This window comes from Hevea brasiliensis, chromosome 11, assembly GCF_030052815.1.
Source record: "Hevea brasiliensis isolate MT/VB/25A 57/8 chromosome 11, ASM3005281v1, whole genome shotgun sequence".
Lineage (NCBI taxonomy): Eukaryota > Viridiplantae > Streptophyta > Magnoliopsida > Malpighiales > Euphorbiaceae > Hevea > Hevea brasiliensis.
The window spans coordinates 60,209,437-60,215,462 of NC_079503.1; the positions used below are offsets into that span (position 1 = coordinate 60,209,437).

At 36.4% G+C, this 6,026-nt stretch overlaps 1 non-coding gene across 1 annotated transcript; it reads right to left on the reverse strand.

Annotated features, from left to right (window-relative positions):
* Positions 1 to 2,470: 2,470 nt before the first annotated feature.
* Positions 2,471 to 2,578, reverse strand: LOC131170841 (small nucleolar RNA R71). The gene has a single exon (XR_009141607.1). It is a non-coding gene; the product is annotated as a small nucleolar RNA R71 (small nucleolar RNA).
* Between the last annotated feature and the right edge of the window lie 3,448 nt (positions 2,579 to 6,026).

Genomic DNA, 6,026 nt, shown 5'->3' on the forward strand with positions numbered 1-6,026 from the left:
ACGCCCAAACTCAAACTTTTACTTGTCTTCAAGCAAAGTAAAACTCTGTTTTAAAACACATTTCCAAGGATACTTAGGAATACAACCATCAATTTAAGAAGCATAGAATTGAACTCTGATGCATACAGTTTGCATAGTCATTTAGGTCTAATTTTATAACCATTTTTATTTGATTATTAGTCATTTTTAGCTAATTTCATTAGTTAATTAGTTAGTTTTTCATAGTTGTCAATTTTGCATTAATTTGTAATTTTTACTTTGTTTTGTAGGAAAAATGGTGTTTTTGAAGGGCTGAAGAGAATTTTGCCATTGAGGAGTGTCTTCTACAGCCAAAGATGTCCAAAACAGGTTTTCAAGCTGAAATATGCATTGACCAAACTGTGCATAACTTGCCGCATAAGCCATGCAGATCTGCATAAGGAGAAAGATCACTGTTCCAGAACCAGCCGAAATGTGCATAATGAGACTGCATAGCTTATGCACATTCTCGCCTCCCTTATGCACCTTCACGGAATTGTGCATAACCTATGCACCAAGTCATGCAGTTTCGCATAAGTGACTCAGAACAGTTGAAAATCGCATAAGGGACTGCATAACTTATGCAGTCCACTTATGCAGTCCCATAAAGAGTTCATTAATGAGCTGGCAGGAGATTCCCTCAAATAATTCCTCCTAGAACATACCATTTTAGGGCTCCATGTTAGAAAAATGCTATAAATAGTCTCATTTTCCCATTTTAGAGGAAGGGGACAAGGAGCAAAAAAGGAAAGGAGAGTAGAGGCAGAATTTGAGGAGTCACTTTCACCTTCCACACTATTTTCAACCAAGATTTGCAGATTTCTTTCTTTCCTTACATTTTTCTACATTTCTAGTGTTTAATTTCTTGTTCCTTAGCTTAGATTAAAGCTTTATTTCCATTTAAACTCAATATATCTTGTAAGCATTATGGATAGTGAGTAGTTTACTTTTGATTCTGGAGTAAGGGTTGTAATATTTGAGATATTTTGTGGATTTTGATTGGGTAATCCATATTTTGTGATCTTAATGAGTTTTATTCATTTCTTGTATGCTTAATGACATGCTTAGTGTAGGATCCCATTAAGTGATGTTCTTAATCCATGGTTGAAGCACCGAAAGGAGAAGGCCTTGTGATAGATAATCAAGAAATTGGACTTAATTAACTTAGACCTAGAAATAGGCTAAGGATTAAGAGGATTCACAGATTAATTAAAGAACTTAATGGGTCTTAATTAATTCTAACTCCACGAAAGTAGGATTAGTTTGATTAAGGCACTCTTTGTCTCACTCGAAAGGGAATTCAAAGGATTTAAGAATTAATCTCCTTAAAACCCATAAGTTTCATAAGATTGGATAACCAATTTAAAATCCCAAAATAGCTCGAATATGAAATCCCGAACTCCGGAATCGCCTTTTTACCATTGTTAATTTCTAATCGAATTTAATTACTTGCCATTTTGAATATTGCCATATTTGAACTTGCTTATTTCAATTTGATGCAATTTTAGTTTAATTAATACATTGTTGAATAGAATATTAATTTTTGCATATTTAGATTTCATACTCCATTACCCATCAATTCATTACTTTAATTTCAAAAATATTTCAATTTACTCAATTTTTTATATCAAAAATTCAATCATTAACACAACTCCTCGTGGGATCGATATCTTTTCTATACTACTTGTACGACCCGTGCAGTTGCGGTAGGGACGCATCAAGTTTTTGGCGCCATTACTGGGGAGTTGTTTGTTTAAGATTGAATTCTTGATTATTTTAGTGTTTATAGTTTTATCTTTGTTATCTTTTCATTTTGTGTTTGTTTGTTCTTTTTCAGGTACTTTTAACCTTTTATAAGAAGAGCTAAAAGCACAAGTGACACATCCTTATTGTTTAATCCTGAAATTGAGAAATTTTGTAAAGCCAACAAGAAAGAAACCAGAAAAAGAAAGGAAGCTTTGGGAGAAACCGAAATTGAAATAGACATGGCTGATGAAAGAATTAGAATTGGTGTTTATAATGCTGGAAATGGTCAAAACAATGAAAATGAAGCCCAAGGGGAAGAAGTTGTTAATGCAAACGTGCCTAGGGGAAGTATGATGGATCATGCTTTTCCACGTTTTGATGACTTGAGAGAGAGCATAGCAAGACCAAGAATCGATGCAAATAGTTACAAGATGGATTTTGGAGTTCTTCAAATGATTCAAAATTCTCAATTTAGAGGACATCCTTCTGAAAATCCACACACACATCTGAAGAAGTTTGCTATGATTTGTGACATGCAAAAACAACCTGGAGTGTCTGATGATGCAGCAAGATTGAAGCTATTCCCATTCTCTTTGAAAGATAGAGCATTGGATTGGCTTGATTCTTTACCTCACAACTCCATTACAAATTGGGAGCAACTCACTGATGCATTTCTTGCACAATATTTTCCACCTGGAAAAACTCAAGAGTTGAGGAATCAAATGACAGCTTTCAGACCAAGAGAAGATGAAACTCTTTATGAGTCATGGATGAGATGGAAGGAATTAGAGAGATTATGCCCACATCATGCCATTCCAAAATGGATGATAAATCAGAATTTTTACACAAATGTCGTTCCTGCAATCAGAGGGATTATTGATGCTCAAACATGAGGAGAATTTATTATGAAGCATGAAGATGAAGCTTATGAGCTATTGGAGAAAATTGCAAAGAATACTCATCTTTGGAGTAGTCCAAGAGGACCAGCTCCAACTCAAAAAAGGCAAGCTGCTGGAATGTATGATCTTGATCCATTCAACATGATTAATGCAAAGTTTGATGCACTTACAAATGTCCTTGCTAAGAAGATGGAAGATTTGAGTATGTTGGTTAGTTCATCATCATCAGCTGGAAGTTCACAACAAGTGGCTTTTGCAGAGGAAACTACCAGCTGTGGAGTAGATTATGGAGAACAAGCAGCATATGTTGGTAATTATGGAAACAAGCAAATGGGGAATCCTTACTCTCAAACTTACAATCCAAATTGGAGGAATCATCCCAACTTTTCATGGGGAAATCAGCAAAGTCAAGTTCCAAATCAGAATTTTCAACCACAACAGCAAAGTCAAGTTCCATATTAGCAAAATAGGCAACCATTGCCTAATTTTCAGCAGAAAAATATGAACCCTCCACCAAAACAGCAAGAACGAAATTCCACCACTGAAGCTTTATTGCAACAAATTCTTGCCAACCAAAATAAGCATGATGAGGAGATGAGAGAGATGAAAGCACGGCTGGAACAGATGCAGACACATAACAGAATGCTGGAAAATCAGATTGCACAACAAGCATCTTCCTCAAGTGCCAAGTCTTTTGGAAAGCTTCCAAGTCAACCAGAAAACCCAAGAGAGCAGTGTCAAGCTATTACTTTAAGAAGTGGGAAAGTTATAAATGATGAGAAGAGTGAAAACAGTGAGAAGAGAGAAAATGAGAAAAATACTGATGAGAGTGAAAAACAAGAGTGCAGAAAAATGTAAAGAGAAAATTGAAGAGAAGGAAGAGAAATATATACCTCCTGAACCCTACAAGCCACAACTTCCCTTTCCACAGAGATTTCACAAAGCCAAGCTTGATAAGCAATTTGGGAAGTTCTTAGAGGTTTTGAAGAAGCTTTACATAAATGTGCCTTTTGTAGATGCTCTTTCACAAATGCCCTCTTATGCAAAATTCTTGAAAGAAATTCTTTCAAACAAGAGGAAACTTGAAGATCATGAGACTGTAACTTTGACAGAAGAATGTAGTGCTATCCTCCAAAGGAAACTTCCTCCAAAGCTCAAGGATCCAGGGAGTTTTTCAATTCCATGCCACATTGGAGAGTCTTGTTCTATAAAAGCTCTATGTGATTTAGGGGCTAGTGTTAGCCTTATGCCTCTTTCCATCTATGAGAAGCTCAACATGGGAGATCTTAAGCCAACCCACATTTCTCTTCAGTTAGCTGACAGATCAATTAAGTATCCTGAAGGGATTTTGGAGAATGTGCCTCTGAAGGTTGGGAAGTTCTACATACCTATTAACTTTGTCATCTTGGACATGGATGAAGATTTTAATATCCCAATCGTCTTGGGAAGACCCTTTCTAGCTACAGCAGGAGCGTTGATTGATGTCAAGGGAGAAAAATTGACTCTTAGGGTTGGTGAAGAGCAATTGGTTTTCAATATTAATAACACTATGAAGAAGCATCATTCTGAAGCTGATACTTGCTTGAGAGTTGATATTATTGATGAGCTGGTTGAAGAACACTTCAGAAAGAAATATCCAGAAGATCCACTTGAAAATTGTTTGGTTCATGGAGGAGGCATAGACTATGACAACCCTCGTGTAGCTGCATATGCTCAACACTTAGAGGGTAGTCCACCATTCATTTCTGCTCCAGTTTTTCAACTCACACAAAAGGAAAAAGCAGAAACTAAGCAACCATCATTCAAGGAAGAAGATGCACCTAAGGTAGAACTTAAGCAACTTCCTTCTCACTTTCAGTATGAATTTCTTGGCACTAATAACACTTATCCAGTAATTGTAAATGCAAATTTGAGTACTCTAGAGGCTGATAAGTTGTTAAGAGTGTTGAGGCAATTCAGAAAAGTCTTAGGATACACCATAGATGACATTAAGGGAATAAGCCCACACTTTTGCATGCATAGAATCATTTTGGAAGAAAATTGTAAGCCATCTATCGAACATCAGAGGAGGTTGAACCCAAATATGAAAGAAGTTGTTAAAAAGGAAATTTTGAAGTTGCTTGATGCAGGGATCATATATCCCATCTCAGACAGTACTTGGGTGAGCCCAGTACATGTTGTCCCAAAAAAGGGTGGAATGACAGTTGTCAAAAATGAAAATAATGAATTAATTCCCACCAGAACAGTGACTAATTGGCGAATGTGCATAGATTACAGAAAATTAAATGTTGCCACTAGAAAAGATCATTTTCCACTTCCCTTCATTGATCAGATGTTAGAAAGATTGGCTAGGCATTCTTACTTTTGCTATTTAGATGGATATTCAGGTTTTTTTTCAAATCCCTATCCATCCAAATGATCAAGAGAAAACCACTTTTACTTGTCCATATGGAACCTTTGCTTATAGAAGGATACCATTTGGGTTGTGTAATGCACCATCCACTTTTCAAAGGTGCATGATGGCAATCTTCTCAGATTTCATTGAAGACATAATGGAGGTTTTTATGGACGATTTTTCTATTTATGGATCTTCATTTGACATATGCTTGGTTAACCTTTCTAAAATTTTGCAGCGATGTGCAGATACTGACCTTGTGTTAAACTGGGAAAAGTGTCATTTCATGGTTCAGGAAGGGATAGTACTTGGACATTTGGTGTCTAACGGAGGAATAGAGGTTGATAAAGCCAAAGTTGAAGTGATAGAGAAGATGGCTCCTCCTACCAATGTCAAGGGAATTCGAAGTTTTCTAGGACACGCCGGGTTCTACAGACGCTTTATCAAGGATTTTTCTAAAATAGCTAAACCTTTGTCTAATTTGTTAAGTAATGACACACCATTTGTATTTGACCAAGAGTGTTTGGATGCCTTTTGCAGGTTGAAGCAAGCTCTTATCACTGCACCAATCATGCAACCACCTGATTGGAGCCTACCTTTTGAAATTATGTGTGATGCTAGCAACTATGCAATTGGGGCTGTTCTTGGTCAAAGAAAGGACAAAAAGGCTTATGCTATTTATTATGCTAGTAGAACACTAGATGAGGCTCAAACAAATTATGCAACAACTGAAAAGGAATTTCTAGCAATTGTCTTTGCATTGGAAAAATTCAGACCTTACATTATTGACTCAAAGGTGGTCTTATTTTCAGATCATGCAGCCATCAGGTATTTGCTCCGTAAAAAAGAGGCTAAGCCTAGGCTCATTAGGTGGATTCTGATGCTACAAGAGTTTGATTTGGGATTAGAGATAAAAAGGGAGCTGAAAATGTAGTTGCTGATAATCTTAGTAGGTTGAAATTGGATGG